The following is a 24267-nucleotide window of genomic DNA, read 5'->3' as shown; positions in this document are numbered from 1 at the left end:
GCATCGGCAGGCGGACTCCCAACCACTGCGCCACCAGGGAAGCCCTGAATTATTATTTTTAACTAAAACATATTAATGGAATATTTTAGTCTTATAATAATTTAAAAATTACCCCATATCTCTACATTTTACAATTAATATACATATTAATTTAAATAGATATTCATCTTTTGTTGCAATAATTCTTTTCTTTAGTAATAATTGTAATATTATCATGTTTAGCATTTTTCTGCAATAATATAAACATTAGCAATGAGATAAAATACTTTATCCTTGCTGCTGCTGAATAGTGTAGCAACTGATGTTGACAGTCACACAATGATTCCACTTGTCCACTTAAAAGGTTAAAATTACAGTTGCAGGGATTCCCTGGTGGCGCGGTGGTTGAGAGTCCGCCTGCCGATGCAGGGGACGCGGGTTCATGCCCCGGTCCGGGAAGATCCCACATGCCGCGGAGCGGCTGGGCCCGTGAGCCATGGCCGCTGAGCCTGCGCCTCAGGAGCCTGTGCTCCGCAACGGGAGAGGCCACAACGGTGAGAGGCCCGTGTACCGCAAGAAAAAAAAAAAAAAAAAAAATTACAGTTTCATCTGTATCTTTAATGATTGCCTATGCTAAATAATGTATATCTGTTATTGGATAATATAACTTTCCTTTTCTGTTGTGATACATATTTTAAGCTTTTTTCAACTGTTGAGAGTTTATTAAATCTTTCATATTCGTTGTGTAGCTCAAAGTCTTAGAGATGGTAATTTACATGGTAATTAGAGAAATAAAAATAGATTATCTATAAGGAAATGATAATGTTCTATTTTAAAATAGCCCATATTTATTCTGTAGTCCAGAAAGTATGAGGAGCAATTCTAGAGCCAGAAGGTAATTGTATGTTTCATGGGACTATTTTCAACAACATGAAATTATTTATTTGTCCTTTACCTGTTTGTGATCATTCTCCCTCTAGATTGTAAGCTCCACGAGGACGGGGACTGTACCTGTCTTCCTCACCACCGTGTTGCACTGAGCATGCAGGACAGCACTCAAGCAACCTGAGGCAGAGGGAGAGAGATGAAGAGCTGAAGCATCAGGGAGAGCTGGATTTGTCCTTGTCTACTCAAAGCTCTCCACCTCATTCAGCTGCACAGGAGGAAACGGCTCCACTGAGGCATAGCGTCCCCTCTTTCTACCTCAGACGCAGTGAGCAGACCTTGAGAAGAAATAGGACTTTTGGATATTAAAGGGATGAGGCACAAGATCTGCTAAAGAGAATCTGATAATGAAAGTTGGGTGTGGATACAAGAGGAGTCCTGGGCCACCGGAAACAGGAATGATCAGAGCCAAGTCCAAGGCTATTGACATGCTCTCTCCTATTTGCTTGATTAAGGGATTCATGGTGGCTAATTGCAGGCCCCATCCCACAGACAGAGATGGCAACCAGAGAGCTAACTCTTCCAGTCTAAGTGGTGATAGCTCTGTCTCCCGATCTTCCAAATACATTCAAGCATTCCATGAAGTGATATCAAAGGCACACATTTGATTCTCCACATTCAGGATAGCAAACTTGGCAAAGTGCCCACCCTCTGCTAGAGACTTAACATGTATCCCCTTGTCTGCCTCTCACCATAATCACAGGATGTAGCTCTTACGATTCCCAGTTTACAGACAAGGAGTCTGTTGAGTATGTGGGGAGTATGGATTAGTACTCAGGCAGCCTGGTGTCAAAGCTTTGCAGGCTTAACCACCACATCTTACTGCTTCCTGCTACCGTCGCCTTCTTAGTAGAACTCCACGGAGTTCCCTTGACAAGGATAATAACCCAGCACCCCTGTGCTCTGACCTCAGCTGTGACTTGTCTACAAAGCTGGTCCTGCACTTATTGGCAAGGGAGGTTCTAGTTCACAAAAGTTAGTAGATTAAAAAATAAAGTAGTTGTCAACAACTGCCTACGTGACATTTTATTTTGAATTTCCATTGCATTGGAAACCAGTTCTGCTGTTCCCATTTTCTGAAAACGAGAAAAGCCACAAAGTGTCAGTGACAAAGCGGTCGCCAGGTCCTCTCTGTGATTTGGGCTCCTCCTGCTGTAAGAAAAGTTAAGTCATTGAGGATAAAGCCTTAGGAAAGAGTTCTCACATTCCAAAAATCTATCAGTGCATCGATGCATCTATCATTGCATCACTTCTATCAGAGCATCCCTTACTTCTCCTTTCCCAAAACAGGACTTTTATTCACATCTACTTTGTTCTCCTTCAAAGAGAAACTGCATTTGAATAAAAGCAACAGTACCACCTGCAGCGCTTCGGCACGTGCACATGAAGTTATTTCTGAAACTGAGGACTGCGGGCTTGGGGCAAGGGAAGCATCTCCCTGCAAAGTTTCACTTGGGATGGTCTGAATTTCAACCTGAGCCACTGCCTGTGACTCCTGTCTACCTTCAGTGCCGGCTCTGCAGAAAGGCTGCCCAGCGATGCCAGACTCTTTTCCGAGGCTGTCCCTGGAGGCGGGTGCTTGTGGAGATCCTTTATCTATTTAACAAACAGAATATGGTTCAAAGAAGGATGTAGGGCAACCTAGATACTGAAAGAAAGCAATGGGGAGAGACTGTCTCAGCACATCTAAAGCCTGGAGGCTAGAAAACTAGAAGGATAAAGGAAGAGGTTGCTCCAGGAAGACTTCTCCAAGGTGTGGGGACCTAGCATCGGCAAGGACGGGAAATCAAAGGGACACTTTCTCCCTTCGTAAAGCTGTGAAGCTGTGGCCTTCCTAAAGATGAAGCCCACACTGACTGTTATGAGGAGGGCGGAACGCGATTAGAACTTCATCTCTTTGCCTTGAACTTGCAAATAACAGTTCCCCCTGCCTGTTCTCTGAAGCTGGCTGGCCAGGTGCTGCAGAAGAATGCACCTTGTCTCTTGTCTGGATGGAAACAGCAGGCATAGGGTACCCTCTGAGGGAGCCCTGCCACCGAGTTGTAATGAACCAAGCCCCCAAGGCAAATGGTGTAAAGCCCAGGACTACCCTAAAGCCACTTTGCTGCCTGACTAAAGCCACGTGGCCTGAATACATTCAAAATAGATTCCTTGTGGAGAAAACCCCCTGAGATTCAACTCATGATTTTCCATGAAGGGAACGGTATCCTCAGATATCCGAAATAGGGCTTCTTAGAAGTGGAGTTGGGACCATCTATATCTGAATCAGCTAGGGAACCTATTAAGAATTCAGAGTCCTGGGCCCCATCTCAGACTTACTAAATCAGATTTTCTGGGCGGTGGCACCTGGGAATTTGCATTTTGCAGATTTAGGGGATTCTGAGAAATGGTAGGGTTTGGGAATCATTGGACTTGAGAATTAAAGACAAACTCTTAGAAAAATTTGGCCCAGGTGAGACTACAAACATTTTCAGAACAGTATTTTTTTAAGCCCCCTCCTGTTACTATGTGAACAGGAGCTGCAGATTCAGTAGAGGACAAAGGATCTGTACACAGAAAGGTGGCATCCGATTCACTTAAATGTCTGTCTTGCTAACAGTGCAGTCTGCTGCTAAACGGTGGTTTGCCCTGAACAAAAGGAGCAGAGACGACGGTGCTGCAGGTGAATCTGACTTGTGCTTGCAATTGCCATGGAAACGGCAGCCATTATCGCTAGCTAGGATGCCCTCCCAGGCAATCCTGCTGTTCTATTTTAAAAGCTACTGCTTCTGCTTGCTTCAGATTGGAAATCCTGCCTTCTTGGGGCATGGTGCTGAGGGTTTATAAACGTGTATCCAAAAAAGAAGTAAATAGGGAATTGTGCTTTCCTGTCTCTCTGGTTTCTTCTCTTACGCATCTTCCAAAATCATCTCAGCATAATCCAAACAGGATGGAAATTCTTCTCATCTCTTGGCACAAATCTCATCTTGCCTCTGGCTTGTAGGGGAATAGGAGAGGGTGCGTTTAGGGTTGAAATAATTCATTTGCCTTTCTCCTTTCCCTTCTTAATCGGTAGGCCTAATTATAAATGCATCTGCACCAGGATTTTAATTAAGTTGAAATTTTAAAACATTGTTTATTTTTACACTGAGTGAAGGAGAAATTTTAAAAGGATGAATATGAGGGGAAACAATGCCACACTAGAAACCAGATGTTAATGTTGGGCATGCCATGCACAGTCAGCGCTGTATCTTACATTATGAATTGAACATTTTATCTTTGCCTAAAAATGGTAAAATGACAGCAGCTACAAGCATATGGGTTTATCATATGTTATCACACAGGAAACAAGGCTCCAGTGGCTATGTCCTCACCAAGGGAACTCTCCTCATTCCAGAATCAGGCCTTCCCCCTTCCAGGCTCCGAAACCCAAATGCTCCTGGAGTACATTCATCTCCTCAGGGGCAGACTCACATCCATGAATCCCCCCAAACGGAATGTCAGATCGTTCACTGACCATGAGATGTACCTCTCACAGGGACAGGAACACATATATTGTATAACCAGTCCTTTCTTCCCCGGTTGGTCAACACAGGGGAAGCCAAATAATATAGTGGTCAAAATGCTGTTTTGTTCATTTACAATCAGAAAAAATAAATAACGTTATAAGGAATAGGATACTAAAATCCCTCATAACAGACTCATTTCTGTAAGCAGAACCAGAGAGGAAGTCAGATAATAATCAGAGATCGCCTAGAGAGCAGGAAATCAGAACAAAGAGTTCTTCAGCGCTTAAAAGCATTAGGCTGACATAGCCTGATGCTTCCACCTACAAGATGTGATTGGTCCGGCCAGTGGGAGGGGATTATTCCCTCTGCCCTGGACAATGTTTTGGAGGCCCTTGCTAACTGTTCCTGGTCACTCAATTTCCTATGCTCCCAAGCTGATCACCATGTTCCTGATTTTCATATTATTTCTTTGATTCAGCTTAACATCAGTCAGGTTACTGTCTCTGTGGACTGGGCCTGGGGGTGGGGGAGGCATTGTCTTTTGAAAGGCTTTGCATATTCCAGGTTCTGTATTCTGTGCTGTGTTGATCTTCTAGTTTAACTCTGTGCCAGCTACCTTATTTCAATTTCTTAAGAGCAACCTCTCTGACACTCCCAATAGGTGGGCAACATATCCGAGTACACTTACATTTCTTCAGATTTTCAAGCTATCCCAGCTTGTATTTGAGAAGACAGTAATAAATTCACAACCCGTCTCTTCCTTGGCGTGGTTCTGATCGTGAGCTGGGCTGAGCCACTTTCAAACGTCATTACAGGGGTATCGTCGGTTGCTTTAGAGTTGCCACCCTCCTTCTTGTCCTTGTCTGTCTTCTCCCCTGGTTACCATGTGTCCATCACCAGTCACCCATTAGGTGAATGCTTGTATCCTAGACTGAGAGGAAGGGCTAGGGGCAGCTGGGGGGTTAGGAGGGTAAAGTAGAGGCTGAGCAGGGACATGCAGATGGGGACATAGGTCCACCGGGCCACTCTTTGGAGGCACAGCACAGAGACCAGTTAGAGAATTTATCTCAATTTGTTCTATTAAAATGTTTATATTTGTTGAACTGAACATCTATTGCATGAAGGTACCTGATTTTGCACCTAACTTACTGGTATTTGGGTAAATTCTAGTAAACGGCAGGAAAGAGGGAACAAGCACTTAATATAACCCCTAGAGGCCGGTTGCCCTCTTTAGGTTACTAGGGTAAAGGAGCTGGGGACTCGAGTTCTGAAAGCTTTAGCCTGGAATGAAACTACCATCCGGAAAGGAAGGATCAGGGCAGGGCAACAAAACAGAATGTAAAAAAACCCCAAAAAACAAAAAAACAGATAAACAGGACCACGCAGCCTGTTACCGACCCTCCCTAACCTGTCCCCTACAAGGGTCCTTCTGCTGCCCCCTGCCATTCCAGCCAGTAGAAGACCCAGCTCCGTTTGGGACAGGCCGTGGGCGGGGCTGCTTTATAGGATCTCATTTGGGGGGTGGGGAGGGGGCGGAGTTCTTCTGGGTCTAGAGCATGCGTGTTGCTCACAGGCTCCAGACGGAAGTGCGCCGTGCAGGTCTCTGCGCAGGGCGCGCAGCCCGTGTTGCATAGCAGTGTCCTAGGCAGCGCTTTTCCACACGGCCCGCGGGAGTCGAGGTGTCAGGCGCTGCGGTACTGCGTTGGGAACTCTAATCCTTGTAGATGCAAGGCCTCTGCACGCGGACCCCTAAGGCAAGTGAAACTACACGAAGCCCAAAAGAGGTTAGGCCTTCTCACCTAGGTTCCATTTTATTTTTCCCAGGGACTCCAGTGGGCTTTGCCGGTGACAAATGCGTAGATTCCGTAAGAGATGTGTGCGGTGAGGGCATCAAGGGGTGGGAGCCTCTTTGAGAGGTCCAGGCATCACCTTCCCCTGCCCTTGGACCCTTAACTCTACTTCGAGCTTGTGGGTCTCCTGGGCTGAAGCAGAGGCCGCTAGCTCTTGGCTACCGGGGCACCGTTAGGGTTTCTGCATGGAAAGTGTGAGCTCAGCATTCAGCCTCCACCCTGGAGAGACGGCAGACTCCCGGAGTGGCCTTCGTGGGGCATTTGTGGGGCTCTGCAGCAATCTGAAGGCATGCAGAATCCCAGCCTGGGCTTCTGCCATCTCCAGAAAACTGGGGATCTCACCTGAACGAGGAGAGTCTTAGGATTCTGCTGGAAGAGACTGAAGTTGTTTAACTTCACTCGCTGTATTGAGAGTCGTGCTGGTCCAGGCTGATCCCGAAGGAGACAACAACAGGTTCCTCTATGGAGCTAATGGGGGCTACTCTTCAGGTTCCAGAGTAACCCCGGGAAGGAAAAGATGAGATATGCCCCGGGATCTACCCAAAGTTAAAACCTAGGACTTAAGTTGAGGCAACCCAGATAAGCAAAAGGACAGGTTACCAATTTTAGGCCACAAAGATACTAGCGCCTTAAATTTGCAATGTAGAAGCAAGATAATGTTGGATAGGATTCAGGATTCCTGTAATGGATGTTAAAAAGAGTTGATTGAATAGACGTTTTCTGAACCGTTATTAAACTTCTATGTAGGAAGGAAGGAGGAGGAAAGGAAAAGTGGAGAGACTGGGAAATGTTTTCTCATTTGGAGGTACCAGAGTTTTATTTCTTTTTTAAGCAGAACCATTGGAACTACCCAAGTCTACATTGACTAACTGGTGATAGTATATATATATATACACATATAAATGTGTGTGTGTGTGTATATATCTATATATGTATAGTATAAATATATATGTAATGTTTTAATTTGGAGATATAAAAAAGCTAGGCATATACCATGAAACAACCTCCAAATAAAAGTGAAAGGGGGTAAGAACTCCAGAATTTGAGTTTAATTACTAAGAAAATGTCTACTTGAAAAGCTGTAGTAGTCCAATACACAGGTGAGTCCTTCTGTAAAGAAATCAGTTATGGCATTAAAACCATTCATACATCTACACACTCTAGTTCTGCAATATTTCCTATTGCAAGTAAATTCATATTCAAAATTTTAAAACTGTCTTCAGTCCAATTAAAAGAATAAAAATGGTTTAAAACTCACTAATTTAAAACAAAGCATCTATACTGGAAAATTCCATTGGTTTACAAAGACAGTCCCCAATTTAGGATTTTTTTACTTTACAATGGCGTGAAAGCAATACACATTCAGTAGGAACCATACTTTGAATTTTGAATTGTGATCTTTTCCTGGGCTAGCAATATGCAGTGCGATACTCTCTAATGATGCTGGTGAGGGCAGGAACACAGCTCCCAGTCATGAAGGTAAACAACTGATACAACCACTCTATCCAGACAATTGTTCAGTTTTTCGATTTCAGTACACTATTCAATAAATGACATGAAATGTTCAATACTTTATTATAAAATAGGCTTTGTGTTAGATGATTTTGTGCAACTGTAGGCTAATGTAAGTGCTTTGAGCATGTTCAGGCTACGCTAAGCTATGATATTTAGTTGGTTAGGGGTATTAAATGCATTTTTGACTTCTGATAGTTTCCACTTACTATGGGTTTATCAGGATGTAACCCCCTCATAAGTCCAGGAAGATCTGTACTGTATTTCCAAACTTGAACCATTTGAGCTGTCTAGCTCCACATGAACTAAATGACAGAAGCTATGGTTTCTAGAGTGGATGATGGTGTCTGTGGGTGAAACCCTTTTCATTCAGCTGCTTGGGAGGATCCATAGCCTGATGGGCAGCCCCTACCCTGCTCACCTGAGAGCAAAGACTGTGAGCCCCAGCCCTGCCTGCTCAGTGTCACCCCATGCAGAGTGTCACCTTGAAGAGTCCTTCTTACATTACGGCAGAAGAAAGCCACACTAGCTACTCAGTCTCTCCTTCTTCTGTATGAACAGACAACTTAGGATTACCAGGCATAAGAAGAAAACCAGCAACAAGAAAGTGAGACCAAGATAAGTAATTGGAAAAACAGAAATAATTCAGGAAACAAAGCAATTTTAATGAAAATCCTCAGAGAGATTAGCTATCCTTAAACCAAAGTGAAGATACTATAAATAAGGAGCAATCAAAAAACAGAATGAACCATTAGAAATGATTAATTACTAATATTTTAAAAAATGTAATAGAAGAATGGAAAAGTCAAGGACATTGCTCAAACCTTAGAACAAAAAGACAGAAATCTTAAAAGGAGATAAAAGTTGAGACAACTTTATGTTTTGTATATTTTGCCACGATAAAAAATTTAAAAAAAAGTTGAGGGCTTCCCTGGTGGCGCAGTGGTTGAGAGTCCGCCTGCCGGTGCAGGAGACACGGGTTCGTGCCCCAGTCCAGGAAGATCCCACATGCCGCGGAGTGGCTGGGCCTGTGAGCCATGGCCGCTGAGCCTGCGTGTCCAGAGCCTGTGCTCCGCAGCGGGAGAGGCCACAGCAGTGAGAGGCCCGCACACTGCAAAAAAAAAAAAAAAAAAAAAAAAAGTTGAGACGACTAATTCAGCAAGTCTAGTATTCAACAAATCAACTTTCAAGAGAGCAGAGACCATGAAGAAGACGAAATTAGCAAAGAAATAATGAAAATCTTTTAAAGCCATGTGGTCACAAATCTTCCAGTTGAAAAGATCTATTAAATACCTAATTCAAGAATTTAAAAATACTTATTCCCAAACATGTTACTATGAAATTTCAGAACACCAAGCATAAAGAGAACATCTTCAAATCTTCCAGAAAGTAAAAACAAGTCAGCCACAAAACAAGCCAAACTAGCATCTGATTTCTTATTAGTAACAGTGGGTGCTGGAAAGCAATGGAGCTATGCTCTCAAAGGTCTTAGAGCAAATAATTTCCAATCTGTTGTGGACTGTCTTGGACTATGAATCTGTATATTTCCTGTGTGTTTCTTTAACCTCTTTACCTACTCATGTGAACCCCTAGGGTCCATTTTCTTCCACTCAGTTCTACTCAGATAGGCATGAGTCACCCACTTTGGAAGCAGCAACAAAGACTATAAAATTAAAAGGAAAAAGCCTTTGGACAGAGGACCAGACGGAAAGATACATCTGCATGCTTGAAGGGCTAGTTTTTCCACTCTAAAGCCTAGATAAAATATGGACCAGGAAAGGGAAGAAAAAGGCAAAGGGACCACTTCAGAAAGGAATGAAGAAAACTCTAAGAGAGGAATTGGCAGGATGGGGAAAGCTTTTATGACAGATGTCACTTGGTTGCCTGGAAACTGATTTGGTGCTGGGCTGTCCACACTGGCTGCAGTCTCTAGTGAGAAACTCCACCCTTTTTGTTAATAGCTGGTCATCATCCACTGAGTGTCCAGTTTGATGGGGCACTCATTCGTATGGGTGGATTATCCACTCTCTGATGGTGTACCTAAGATATTTTGTGGGATGTTGGTAACATGAATATATCAAGACAGGGTTGGACAAAACCAGTTGAAAATTGCACTGTTCTGGTTATAGTTGAATACTATACCCAGGCAAACTATCAAATGTGTTAACAAAACTGAGATACTTTGAGACATGCATATCTCAAATGTTTTATACTATTTTTAAGAAGTTTCTTGATCTCTTTTTGCAAAATGAGGGAGAGAACCAAGAAACAAGAAGTTATGGGATTCAGGAAACAGTAGATGCAATACAAAAGAGCAGTTAAGGAAAGTCCTGGTATTTCCAGAACGATAGCTGTAGAGCAGGTCTAGGAAAAAAGCAATTCCTATAGAAGTAGGAGGATGGAGTTCTCTGGACGAAAGGGAGGTCTTTGAGAGGGTGATCTTGATGGAAAAGATGGTGTATGGACAGAATGTTTGTGTCCTCCAAAATTCATATGTTGAAATCCTACCCCTCAGCATGATGGTATTAAGAGTTGGAGTCTTGGGGAGGTTATTAGGATTAGATAAGGTCATGAGGGTAGAGAATGGGATTAGTGCCCTTATAAGAGTCATGAGAGCTTGCTTCCTCTCTCTCTGCTCTCTACCATTAAGGATAAAATAAGAAGTTGCAATCTGCAACCTGGAAGAGGGCCCTCACCAGAACCCAATGGCACTGGCACCCTGATCTTGGACTTCCAGCCTCCAGAACTGTGAGAAATAAGTTTTTGTTGTTTAAGCCACCCAGTGTGTGATATGCTGTTACAACAACCTGGTCTAAGACAGATGGTATGATGGAATAGAATTTGTCAAAGCCAGTGCTTTAAGAAAAAAACAGAGAGAGAAAGAGAGAGAGAGAGAGAGAGAGGCATTTAGAAACTTAAAAATAAAACTCCACAAGAAAAATATATCTAAATATGTGGCAAACTCAAGTACATAATGGTTTTTAAGAAATTTCTAAATTATAAGAAAAGAGAACTCCATTTGACTTTCTTACAAATTTCTAAACTGTAAGAAAAGAAATCCTCCTACCGGTGCTGAGTTTATATCATTTGGCTCAGTAAAGAAGTGAAAATATTTCAAGCACATAACTTGGGCCAGCATTTGCACACGCCTAATAACACAAAAGTTGCTTTTTTGGCTTGCAAGAAGACTTGACTGTGGTAGCAGAACAGAATACAAATTGGTAAACTTGATAATGTAGAAGGTAAAAATGACAAAAGGAGGGCCATGGCAGGAGGAGGAAAGCTAGAGAAAAGGATGGGGAACGATTTTCTTTTTATAAAGCTGGGAGTCAATAGATACTGCTGAAAGTTGATGACACAAGAAACAGGTTGAAGTAAATTATTTACAGTCACAAAGATAACCAATAGAAGAACGGGGGGTGGGGGGGAAACAAGATAGACATCTAGCATTGGAAGGAGTGGAGAAGAGTGTCAAATATGAGAACTAATACAAATATTTTTTAATATTGACTGTCTTAGTTCAGGCTGTCATGACAGAATATCATACAATGGCATTGGGAGGTTTAAACAACAGAAATTATTTCTCACATTTCTGGAGGTTGGGAAATCCAAGAACAAGATGCCAGCAGATCTAGTATCCGCTGAGAGTACTCTTTGTGGTTTATTGGGGACTGTATCCTCATGGGAGAGGGGGAGGGGAAAGGGAGGCGGCAGCAGGGGGGGAGAGAGAGAGGAAGGGGGAGAAGGAGAGAAAGTTCTTTCCTCCTGTGTCTCTTCTTATAAGGGCACTAAGCCCATCTTAACAGCCCCACCCTCATGACCTAATTAGCCCCCAAGTGCTCTACCTCCAAATACCATCACACTGGGGATTACGGTTTCAATATATGAATTTTGAGAGGACACAAACATTCATTCCATAGCATCAACTATGGAAAGTGAACCTGAGGCTGGAGAGAGGTGGGGAGACTATTGTTTATTGTTGTATACTCCTCTATGCTCTTTGATTTATTTTGAGCAAATAGTTCTTTGATTAAAACATTTTAGATGCATTTCAGGAATCACCTCCTCTGTGAAGCCTTCTCTGACCTCCCTCTACTAGCAGAGGTGGGCATTCATTATGCCCTGGTTGTACTTATACCAGATGTTATGGCCTTAATTGTGCCCCCTCAAAATGGATATGGGGGCTCTAACCCCCATGTGACTGTATTTGGAACTAGGGCCTTTAAGGAAGTAATGAAGATTAAATGAAAAACAACAAGGTCCTACTGTATAGCACAGGGAACTATATTCAATATCCTGTAATAAACCATAATGGAAAAGTATATGAAAAAGAATATGTATGTGTGTGTGTGTGTGTGTGTGTGTGTGTGTGTGTATATATATATATATATGTGACAATCACTTTGCTGTGCAGCAGAAATTAACACATTGTAAATCAACTATACTTCAATAAAATAAATTTTTTTAAAAAAGGTTAAATGAAGTCTTAAGGGTGGAGTCCTGATCCAATAAAAACTGGTGTCCTAGTAAGAAAAGGAAGAGACACCAGGGCTTTCTGCCAAGTGAGGACACAGCAAAAAGGCAGCTGTACCAAAGCCAGGAAGAGAACTCTCACCAGAACTTGACCATCTGACCATGTTGGTACCCTGATCTCAACTTCCAGCCTCCAGAACTGTGAGAAAACAAATTTCTGTTGTTTAAGCCACCCAGTCTATGATATTTTGTTGTAACAGCCTGAGCTAATACACCAGATTCTACTGCCATGATTTGATACATCTGTCTCCTCTTCTGGATTATAGACTCCTGAGAGCAAAGCCCCGTATTAATATAACTGCCATATATTGAGGACTTAGTATGTGCCAATCACTGTATGAGGTACTCACACACTATCTCATTTAAACCTTACAACTTCATAACATCAAAACTATTACCCTCATTTTACAGATAAAGAAACTAAGACTTGAAGAAATTATGTGGTTTGTCTAAATTCGTTAGACTCCATTTATACCTGGCTCACACCACCATACTGCCTTCTGTCTTCTGTTTCCTTGCCTCCTAGCAGTTCCTCACACATAGCTGGTTTTGCGAGGTTGTTTGTTAATTTCTTGGATAAATGTATTCCAGTGTCATCAAGGGAAAAGCACTTGTTTCTCCTTACAATAATATATTCCTGAACTTAATGTTCTTGAACACTCCCACCTCCCATAATAATAAAATTAAATAAAATTTAAAATCCCCTCCTCCAGACAGATCCATCTATGTAACTTTCAGAGCTCAGTGCAAAATGAAATTACAGGGCCTCTTGTTGAAAAATTATTAAGAATTTCAAGAGCTTACAGGTTGGTGAACACATGGAGACTTGGGGAGAGTGGAGCATCATGGAAGCGCCACGCTCCTTCCCACATATACTGCCTTATGCTTCTCTTCCACCTGGCTGTTCCTCAGCTAAATCCTTTTATGATAAACTGATAAACATTGCCCATTCTGGACACCCACTTTGCTTTATTCACAGAACAGCTCACCCCAGCGATCTCTCCGCAGCAATATGTTGAGAACCTCCTTGTTCATTTTTCAGCCTCAGAGTCCTCCACTGGGTGCCTTGTCCACCCAGTCCCTGCTGATGGACATTTTCCCTGTTTCTAGTCTTCTGCTATTACAATGAATTAAAGAAAAAAAGAAAGAAAGAAATTCACAATGGCAACAGCAGAGCATTAACTGAAGTGCAGGGCCCTTCTACGCACAGGGCCTTGTGTGAATGTACAGTCACATGCCCATGAAGCCAGTCAACCCCACCTGCAACACTTTCCTCTATCTTTCTTTTGAAATCAGTCATAAGTCTAAGTTTCTAGCCACCACATATGCAATTGTTAGTCACACAAGAGCATAGGTTCAGGTAGGTTGAGGGTAATTGTGCATCACAGACCCTTTTCTCCTTTGTTGCTCTGTTTCCTGGAAATGGTTCATTTGTCTATCAAGAACCAGCACCTAACACTAATTCAAAAAGATACATGCACCCCAATGTTCATAGCAGCATTATTTACAACAGCCAAGATATAGAAGCAATCTAAGTGTCCATCAATAGACAAATGGATAAAGAAGATGCGGCGTGTATATATACACATACACACACATATACATACATACACAATGGAATATTACTCGGTCATAAAAAAAAGAATGAAATTTTGCCATTTGTAACAACATAGATGGACCAGGAGGGTATTATGCTTAGTGAAATAAGTCAAACAGAGAAAGACAAATATTGTATGTTTTCACTTACATGTGGAATCTAAAAAATAAACAAAATGAATATAACAAAACAAACAAACTCGCAGATACAAACCAGTGGTTACCAGTGGGGAGAGGGGTGGGAGGGCAAGATAGGGGTAGGGGATTAAGAGGTACAAACTGTTGGGTTGGCCGAAAGGTTTGTTCATTTTTGTCCATAATATGGCTCTAGTAGCACTCAGTTGTCTTTAACTTCATTCGAAACAGTTTTGTTAGATTGTACGTGACAGCTGTCATCAGCGTGCATTTAAAAAAAGACATCAGAATTGGTGGATTTTTGTGTAGCCATTTTAATGAAGATAGAAGAAAAAAGCAACATTTTCAACATATCGTGCTTTACTATTTCAAGAAAGGTAAAAACACAACTGAAACGCAAAAAAAAATATTTATGCACCTTTATGGAGAATGTGCTGTGACTGATCAAATATGTGTCAAAAGTGGTTTGCGAAGTTCCGTGCTAGAGATTTCTCGCTGGACGATGCTCCATGGTCACGTAGACCAGTTGAAGTTGGTAGTGATCAAATTGAGACATTAACTGAGAACAATCAACGTTATACCACAAGGGAGATAGCCGACATACTCAAAATATCCAAATTAAGAACTGAAAATCATTTGTACCAGCTTGGTTATGTTAATCACTTTGATGTTTGGGTTCCACATAAGTTAAGTGAAAAAAACCTTCTTGAGTGTATTTCCACACGCAATTCTCTACTTAAACGTAATGAAAACCTTCCATTTTTAAAACAAATTGTGAGGGGTGATGAAAAGTGGATACTGTACAATAATGTGGAGTGGAAGAGATCGTGGGACAAATGAAATGAACCACCACTAACCACACCAAAGGCCGCTCTTCATCCAAAGAAGGTGATGTGTATATGGTGGGATTAGAAAGGAGTCCTCTGTTATGAGCTCCTTCCGGAAAACCAAACAATTAATTCTAACAAGTACTGCTCTCAGACCAACTGAATGCAGCACTCGATGAAAAACGTCCAGAATTAGTCAACAGAGAATGAATAATCATCCATCAGGATGACGCAAGACCGCATATTTCTTTGATGACCAGGCAAAAACTGTTACAGTTTGGCTGGGAAGTTCTGACTCATGCACTGTATTCACCAGACATTGCACCTTTGGATTTCCATTATTTAGGTCTTTACAAAATTCTCTTAATGGAAAAAATTTCAATTCCCTGGAAGACTGTAAAAGGCACCTGGAACAGTTCTTTGCTCAAAAAGATGAAAAGTTTTGGGAAGATGGAATTATGAAGTTGCCTGAAAAATGGCAGAAGACAGTGGAACAAAAGAGCGAATACGTTGTTCAATAAAGTTCTTGGTGAAAATGAAAAATGTGTCTGTTATTTTTATCTAAAAACCAAAGGCACTTTTCTGCCAACCCAACACTATGTATAAAACAAATAAGCTACAAGGATATATTGTACAGCACAGGGACTATAGCCAATATTTTATAATAACTATAGATGGAGTATAATCTATAAAAATTTGATTCACTATATTGTTTACCTGAAACTAATATAATATTGTAAATAAACTATACCACAATAAAAATAAAATAAATAAGATACAAGGATGTAATGTACAGCACAGGGAATAAAGCCAATATTTTATAATAACTTTATATGGAGTATAATCTATAAAAATATTGAATCATTATGTTGTACACCTGAAACTAATATTGTAAACCAACTATTCTTCAATTTAAAAAAAAGAACAAGCACTTGAGACAGAGAATTCTCAATAGACATGCAGAGCTGCATTAGTCAACAACAAAAAGCAGTAGTGGAATGTGATAAATTAGCAATGGGAGTTGAATGCCTATGATCCAGATTTTACTCCAGAAAGGGGAAATACATAAAACTCCATATAAATATATTACAAAACTGGAAGATATATTAATTACAGGAGATGAAAACATTTGGCCCATTGCCTCACAATCTAATTCATCTTTGAATACATTCAGTTGTTAACATCAGAGCTGCCAGCCCTGGCAGAATTATTCCATATGAGGTGCTCCATTCTCAGTCAGTGGTTTGGAGTTTTTAAACAAGGAATTGCAAATCCAGTGCTTCTAGGAGCCAGACAGGTACTTGGATAAGTGAGGTCAGCCAACTGAGGACTCGGGAAACTGGAGACCACTTCGGGGCCTCTACTGCAGCTGTTCCCCTGGTCCAGTTGACTCTTAGCAGTGTGGACTGATATGGTCTGAGCTTCTGAATTTTCAAGCAAACCCAGAAATGAGGTTTTCCCAAATTGTACATGTGTAAATGTTAGCAACTAATTTTAATAATTAAAAGAAAAATATGGTCAAATAAGAATTGTCTGGGGGCTGGAAGTGGTCATGAGCCCTTAGCTTGAGCCCTCCATGACAAAAGATTCATTTTATCCTACAGAGTGCTGAGACAACTAAGTTTGGACTAGAGTCCCATATACAAATGCATCACTCACAAGAACGCTTGAGTGGCTAGGTTGTTTGAATTAGGAAGAGCAAAGAGCCTAAGCCAGTGGTTTGCAAACTCCACCACTCCAGAGGACACTTGGCAATGTCTGGAGACATTTTTGATTGTCTCAATAGGTGGGGATGCTACTGGCATCTATCTGGTGGGTAGAGGCTAGGGACGCTGCTAAATATCCTATAATGTAGAGAACAGTTCCACAACAAGTATTCATGCAACCAAAATGGCAATAGTGCTGAGGCTGAGAAATCAGCTCTCAGGCAGTGATTCACCCCCAGAATGTGGCTCTCAGGCCAAAGCTTAAAATGCAGATCCTTGGGCCCCGACCCAGGCTACTCAGTCTTATGCCCTGTAACACCCAGATATGTGCATTTTAGAAATCTTCCCAGGTGATGTTAATGCATGCCATAATGTAAGAGCCATTGAGCTGAAATAACCGATCTAAAGACTCATTTATATCTAGAGAGTTACCATGGCATGTTTAGCAAGGATGCATGTTTAATGATAACAGAGAGAACTTTCAAGCTGCAAAATACTGCACAGACAAAGCAATAGTATCCGAATAATCCACCCACAATCACAGCCTGTTCCAAAAAGATAGGAGTTATAAAGAAGAAAAACTGTCATCACATCTTTACCCTCCAAGTACAGAAGATCATTTCCGAGAGTGCTGAAGATATTTTTTAAGTTTATCAACATGAAAAACAAAACAGCTGTAAAAATCACAATTTTAAAAGCAATCTGTATTCCTCAAGCATTGCAAATTGAAGCATTTGAAATTAGGATATGGGAAATTAAAGAGAATATATTATAAATATCCTTACTGCCACCTTCAATACATGTCATGGCAATGGGAAAACTAGTTTAAACTTTATAGAGCAACTTATATGTAAGTTTGTTTTGTCATTTTCCGTTAACACTAAAAATGTAGATTTTAAAAGAAACACTGCCTGGAGCCCTCGCTCACTTGTGGGGTGTATGAGAAGCATCCCCATTCCAGAAAGGTCAGTAGATACTCTTCCCTTCTTCTCTGTCCAGTTAAGTCCCTACTAGAGTGAGCTGCTGTTATTCACAGAACTGCATCCCACCCCTGGAAGGTCAGGCATGTGTAGTGGTCATCATCCGTAGTGGACATAAATGGAAAATTCAGCCCAGAAGCATAAGCACAGTTAAGGGGAGATTTGTCCCTGGGCTGACGCAATAAGAATTTCAAGGCTGTAAACCCAGACGAAAGGACTGGGAGAAGTAGCTTCCTGGGTAGTAAAATCATAGCCTTGTATGCTAGTGTAAGTTTTTTCTGACTTGGGGCTTATATAGAAGGCATCTTTGCAGGCTGACAAGACCACTGAATTCTAAAAAGGCATCTAGAAGGTAAAGCCTTATATGGAGAGCCTTCCCACACTCTGGCAAACTTACCTTGTTTATAACCTTTGTGCTGTCCTTTTTCACTGCTTTTGGAGGAAACCAAAATAAAATTGGCCATACCTAAGCCAAATTGCCTATCCTCAAACCCAGATGAGCTTCTGTGGCCTGGACTAACTCAGAGTGAGGAAAAAGGTTGAGAGACATGGCTTACCCTGGGGAGTAGAGGTGTAGGGGCTCACTCCCGGAAGTAGCACTACTACTTCATGTCCACAGAGGAAGGAGAGCCATCAAAATCCTTAGGACATTACATAAAGAAAACACTCTTGAGTTTACACTTAAAAAAACCAAAATCCGGGGCTTCCCTGGTGGCGCAGTGGTTGGGAGTCCGCCTGCCAATGCAGGGGACACGGGTTCGTGCCCCGGTCCGGGAAGATCCCACATGCCGCGGAGCCACTGGGCCCATGAGCCATGGCCGCTGAGCCTGTGCATCCGGAGCCTGTGCTCCGCAACGGGAGAGGCCACAGCAGTGAGAGGCCCGCGTACTGAAAAAAAAAAAAAAAAATCTCATGAAAAAACAAAATCCTTAGGATAGAAAAGACAACCCTCCAGGGCCTCCCTCCCCTCCCAGCATCACCCTAATGACATCCTTGATAATCACACAAGGCCACCCAGCCCCTTATTGGGACTCTCATACCGCCTCTCAATGCCTGTCCGTCATTCCGTTCAAGGCTCTCTACCTCCCTCCCCAAAAGATAGATACTCAGGGTTCATTCTGCAGAGTTCTTTCAAGTTGAGATGAATGTGATAAAACTCACTAATGTGTGAAGAAAGCAATTTGTTACCTCTGTAGGGGTTCAGAATATATCACCCCCAAATATGCCACTTTGGCATCCTGATTATTTTGAATTAAGGTACTTGAGAGACAGCTGGTGCAAGAAGAACACTTTGACCCACCTACGTCTCCCTGAAAGAGAAGAAATCTCCCATGTGAAAGGTACCCTGTACCAGGAGGGCAGAAGGCATCCCTGGCAAGTCACCAGAGGCAGGGCATTTAGGGCCGACAAGGCCAAACAAGGCAAACTTGTTACTTCATCGTTTTACTATTTTGTCTTGTCAATTCCTCCCAAATTGTTTCCTTGTCTAAAAGGTATAAAAGTTTCCTATTTTGGTCACTTCTTTGAATCTCATGTCTTTGTGGGGCTCCAGCACATATGTCCATATGTAATTAAATTTGTTTTTCTCCTGTTAATCTGTCTTTTATTACTAGGGATTCTCAGTCAAGCACCTAGAAGGGTACAGGGAAAATTATATATCCTCTCCTATACCTCCTCCCAGAGAATATTTATATCTTAGAAGCTGTTAATAACAGACAGGTGATACGTAATCCAACATAACTGATCTGTAAATTTTCAAGGGCCAAATCTCCCCAGTGGAGATCTTACACCCCTCAAATCATCTTGGGTAGTCAGAATGTGAGCCATGGAAAGATGGATCTTGTAAAGACAAGTCAGTAGGTGAGTTCTCCATCATTCAAATCCATCAAGAAATGGAGATGCCCTTTCCCAAAATTATGTTTGAAAACAGAAAAGTTAGATAGCATTCTACCTGGAGCATACGGTCCAAATTCCTTTATCTTCAAAAACAAACCCAGCAAATTCCCAAAGAGAGTGCACTTCAAACTGAAAAAGCACCCAGTCATTTTCCATTGCAGGGAATGAGTGGAAATAAGAAAGACTGTCTCTCCCTCGGCTTCATTCTGAATCAGCTTGCCCATCTATGAAGCTGAACTTCTCCTATGCAGATAGCAGAGATATCCGTTGTCTCATTATCTAATGTCCCTCTGCTAAGGCTAACGATGGTTTTAAAGCAGGCTGTTACATAAGGAAGACTTTTCTACTGTTATAATAAATATTAAGTTACAGATCTGAGAATGTGGCAAAGTATTTTCAAAACCACAAAGAGACATCAATGAAAAAGAGCTGCAGCTCGATAGAAAACGCTAGAGCATTGAGTCTCTGTCCTGCTCTAAGTGCCAATTCCTGCCCTTCAGTTTGTGTGGTCCCAGCTGAGGCAGGGAAAGGTAGGCTAAACAGCCTTTAATAGTTTACAGCTGAAGACCATTTAGGTCTCACGCTTTCTCTCAAAAGAGAAGAGCCCAGGTGGCTTGGGGTAGTGGGTCAAAGACGAATTTTAATCTTGAGTCAGAAGACTCATAAGAAAATTTAGCTATAAGGTATGGAATGAGTGCTATGCCTGTCATTAAGGAAAAAGGTAGCGTGAAACGAAGGAAAGAGAGATGTAGCATTTCAGTCCCAGTTCTATCACTAAGTTATCATTATTCACTGGAATGTAAGCTATATGTGGGCAGGGACTTTCTGTTTTACTCACTGCTATATTCCCAGCACCGAAGAACAGTGAGTGGCACGTATTAGGCGCTGAATAAATATTTACCAAATGAATCAATACATTATTGCTGTCTTGAAGAAGTCAAACAGACAGCCCTTAGGGACTATTCTTCGCTGATTCGTTCTCTATTTGCCCCACAGCACTACTGCCCTTGTCAAAAGAGCATGAGGCATGAGCAGCCTGTGTGAAAAGAAGCTGATGAGGTGATGCCGGTGATGCCCTGGAGGAAAGTTGCAAGGCCTGAAGGTACAGTTGGGGAACTTGGGTGGCAGGTCGACTGGTCAGAAGGGAAGGGCAGCCTGAGCTACCTGTGAACGCAGAGATGCCGAGGTTGGAGGAGGAAAGGAGAGCTGCCAGGGCGGCAGCAGGAGCTGACCAGAGGGACTTTGTTGAAGCAGAGCAGGAAAGCTGTTTAAGCAGCCAGTTTTCTGCTGGCTTTGGCCAAGGGGCTAGTGGAGATGAGCTATCAGCTGCAAACGGAGCCAGTGGAGGAGAGGGAGAGCAGAGGGAAGTTGAAGAATTAGGGCAGACTGGTCAAAACGGAAGGCAGGCGGATATTGGACTAGCCATTTTTGCCTTCCGTAAAAAAGAGAAGGCGGGCGTCCCTGGTGGCGCAGTGGTTGAGAGTCCGCCTGCCGACGCAGGGGATGCGGGGTCGTGACCCGGTCCGGGAGGATCCCAGGTGCCGCGGAGCGGCTGGGCCCGTGAGCCATGGCCACTGAGCCTGCACGTCCGGAGCCTGTGCTCTGCAACCGGAGAGGCTACAACAGTGAGAGGCCAGCATACCGCAAAAAAAAAAAAAAAAAAAAAAAAAAAGCATTTGTCTTTAAATTTGGTTTTTTTAGGAAACAAATGGTAAAATATATACACTGTGGATTCTGAATTTCCGCATCACAGAGTGTGAATGTGATGGTCCGGTTTCAAAGCTCTTGAATATATTCTTTGGTGTGGGTGACACTGTCTTTGGTATCTCACGTGGAGGTGGGAGGCCTTCCACCAACTTCGCAAAATAATGGCAACAAACCTCCATGACCCCGAAGCCACCTCCATGGTGGTATCAGATGTGTTTCAGGTACTGGCCTCTCCCTGAAGTGGACTCAAGCTGTATATATTCAGCTGGATCTGAATTCCACATTGTGGTCTCTCACTGCCATATCTTGTGCTTCTAAGAGAACCTCCTCCATTATTTGGGCCCCTTTTTCGTCACTAAATTCCAGTTGAGCTAAAGCATGGTCAGTGGAGATTCCTCGAATCCGTTTAGCCAAATACCACATCTTGTCTTTGCTGTACTTTGTCTTCGACAAATGTAGATTTCAGCTGGCCTCTGAGAGGTCCTTCAGGTAGTTGTGGAGGATAAACAATTTTTTTTCTCCCATTTTCGAGAAATTTCAAGAGAAACACTGGTGTGGATATGTGGTTAGGGTAAAATGTTATGAGATGAAAGGAACCCCAAGACCAGCTTCCCCCTCAGATTCTGCATCCATAACGCCTCCCAACGTTCCAGTCTTGCCACTGCCATCTTTCCTGGAACTCGTAAGTTGTTTATTTGGGAATGTGATTCTGGGGGCAATAGGGCAGGACAGGAGAGGGGAACAGGGAAGGAGAGAGAAACAATACAAGGCTATGAAACTGAACTGGCCATCGCTAAGGACACGTGGTGCTCCATCCTGACCAGACCTTCTGAAGAGCTGATGGAAAGCACCTCTGAACTGTCAACAGAGGGGAGGACATGGGGAACGGTTGTTAATTCCCCCACGCTTCTGGGCTGTGCACAGGTCGGTTCCCACAGGGATCCCTTGCCTCAGCATCATCAAAACCCCAAGGCCAGAACTGAGAGGTTCACTGCACAGGCTCAAGTGCATCCGCACGAGGTCCATCAAAGCCCACAGGAAACTGGTCATCACAGCAGTGGCCGGATAGGAGGTGGGGCTGGGAGGTTTGGACGTGGGGCGCAGTCACACCTGGCTTCTCTCCGATCTGCTGGTGCCCTGCCTCTAAGTCCAGTTCACAGAGTCCTGATCAAGGTGGTGGCTAGTTGCAATCTTTGCAAGGACTTGACATAAAAGGACTAGTGGGACAAGCCGCAGCTAGTTTACAGGCCATTGTTCATATTTAAGACTTCCCTCCTTTGCCATAAACTGAGATCAGTGGTTCTCAAATTTTTCACAATAGAAACATCTGAGCAGCTTTTATAAAGTCCTTAGCCTAGCCTGTAACCCAGATAATAAACCAGTGTAGTTATCTGATTAGAAAATTAACATCGATAACAGCATTACCTAATTTACAGACATTGCTCAAATTTCCCCACTTGTCCTCTCCTGTCCTTTTTTTGTCCATGATCCAATCCGGGGTCAAATGCTTTCAGTTCTCCCGACTGCTTCGTGTCCTCCTACCTGCAAGAGTTCCTCAGTCTTTCCTTATCATGACCTTGACACTTTTGAAGAGGACAGGTCAGTTATTTTACAGAATGTGCCTCAGTTTGGGTTTGCCTGGTGATGTTTCATGATTCGACTGAGGTTGTACATTTTTGGCAAGAACATCTCAGAAGGAATATTGTGCACTTCTCAATGCATTATATTATGGTTATATGATGTTGATGTGTCTTACTAGTGGTGATGTTCATCTTGATCACCTGGTTAAGGTGATGTCTTCTAAGTTTCTCTAGTGTAAAGTTATAATTTTCCCCTTTGTAACCAATATATATCTTGTGGGGAGATTCTTTGAGACTATGCAAATACCCTGTTTCTCCTTATACTTTGCTCACTAACTATAGCATCCATCAGTGGTTCTTACCTACCACACTTACCACTAGGTATGTGCCTAATGTTGACTTTCTATATTCTTAATTCCTTCTACATTTATGAGTTGGAATTGTAATCTAAGTAAGAGCTAAACGTGCCTTTAAATAACTCAGAGAGTTTAACAGCCCTAGATAAAGGGGTTGGTTTGGGGCTTGACTGGAGGAATAAGTGAGAAACAAAACTATTGCCGTGAGTAGAGTGAAATTAGATACATGCTGGTGGTTTTCATTTAGGGCCTGATAATTTCACTGGATACGGGGAGCAGCCAGAGATGAGGAATGCATAGTTGGGATGTGTTTCAGGTATGAAACATAACACAGCAGTGTCTTCTAGAGTAAAAAAAATGTTGGCAGGGTGGGTGCAAGAGGGTTACTATGTGATATCTGGATCGAAAAGGAACACATTTATGCAAATATCCCAAGATTAATATCAGAAGAAAAGAAGGGCATGAAGGTACCAGCTGCAAAGATGCAGAACAAAAGCGAAAGAGGAAAAGTTCACAGGAAGACAGAGAAGTTGTCTGAGGTGACGGAAAAGGTCGGGGGGTAGGGGAGTGGGCAGTGAGGGGAGACTTAAGAAGAAATGAGGAAATAAGGACACAGCTGGTGATCCCAGCAAAGGAAACTAGGAAAATTAGCTAGAGGTGGAAAACTCCTGAACCAAGAAAAGAAGAGAAGTAGGTCTTGCAGGGTAGGAGTCTGGCAGTCCCATTTCAGAACAAGGGCCTTGTCACTCAGGGGTCTGGGAAGAAAGGAATGGAAGGAAGGGAAGGAAGGGGAGAAGGACAAATTGAGTGTAAAGGGCATCCTAGCCATGAGTTTTTTAGGTACAATGACAAGAAGTCAGCTCAAACCACCTTAAGCGAAAAGCGACTCTCTGGGCTCCCAGATCTGGGAAAGTCAGGATAGGAGCTGACAGAGGGTTGCCAGCCCCCCAAACCCAAAGTTATAGGCCCTTGTCTCTCCCTCTCCTCCCTCCCCCACCATCCCTCAGTTCTTTTCTCTTGTGGGTATTGACCTTACTGCTTCCCATCTCAGATGGGCTTCCTGTGTGCAGACAGGGAAGATGGCTGCCTGTATCTCAAAGCTTTCATTGTCTCAGCTCAGCGGCCCTGGAGCAAAGACAGACTACTGTATCCCAGCATCTGCCTGTCAGTGCCAAAG

At 42.7% G+C, this 24267-nt stretch overlaps 1 pseudogene; it reads right to left on the bottom strand.

Annotated features, from left to right (window-relative positions):
• Positions 1 to 955: 955 nt before the first annotated feature.
• LOC132431383 (large ribosomal subunit protein uL22m pseudogene) lies at positions 956 to 21822 on the bottom strand (annotated as a pseudogene).
• Between the last annotated feature and the right edge of the window lie 2445 nt (positions 21823 to 24267).

The sequence above is a fragment of the Delphinus delphis genome, chromosome 9, assembly GCF_949987515.2.
Source record: "Delphinus delphis chromosome 9, mDelDel1.2, whole genome shotgun sequence".
Taxonomy (NCBI): Eukaryota; Metazoa; Chordata; class Mammalia; order Artiodactyla; family Delphinidae; genus Delphinus; species Delphinus delphis.
The sequence above is the reverse complement of the archived record's forward strand: the minus strand, read 5'-3'. Positions and strand labels throughout refer to the sequence as shown.